Source organism: Apodemus sylvaticus, chromosome 1 (assembly GCF_947179515.1).
Source record: "Apodemus sylvaticus chromosome 1, mApoSyl1.1, whole genome shotgun sequence".
NCBI classification, from domain to species: Eukaryota; Metazoa; Chordata; class Mammalia; order Rodentia; family Muridae; genus Apodemus; species Apodemus sylvaticus.
Window position 1 is genome coordinate 207,386,592 of NC_067472.1, and position 653 is coordinate 207,387,244.

Sequence of the window (653 nt, forward strand, 5' to 3'; positions counted from 1 at the left end):
TGGGGAAACAATGGATGGCAGCCACCTGCTTGGCTGGCTCGTGCACTTCTGCAGGGGACGGGCTTTCTAGAGCACTGGTGAGGGCATCTCACACTTCCCACGCTCTTGGGTCACGAGCCCTTTCAGCTTTTGTGGTTTCCATTGTGTAAGTCATTTCAGCCCTGTCCAAGCAAAAGGGGCCAGCGAGATGACTCGGTGGGTAAAGAGCTTGCTGCTCGGCCTGTTGACCTGAGTTCAAATCCTGTGACCAACATGGTGGAAAGACAGAATTCCTGCAGGAGGATGATTCTGAATGTGCTCTCCTGCCTCAGTCTCCCGAGTGCTAGGATTGAGTTAACACATCTCCCTGCCCCGCTTAGGAGAAAACTCCAAGACCTCGGTCATCTCTTCAGCCTTCTGTGTGCTTTCTTGCTATAAAAGCCACCAGGCTGGGGGGATAGAGTCCTCCTCGGATGGGGGAACTGAGTCCAGGAAGGCAGCTGCGTCCCCAAAGGTGAAGAGGCCCTGGAAATCGCTTTTTCTGGGGCCAGAGACGTCCTCCGTTTTCCAAGCTGACGTCTCCCCTCTGGTTAGTTGGCACCGGGTGGTGCTGAGGGAGTTCTGGGTAAGCACCAGCGGAGGGAGCCCCAGCCACCTCCGACGGTCAGTGTGTG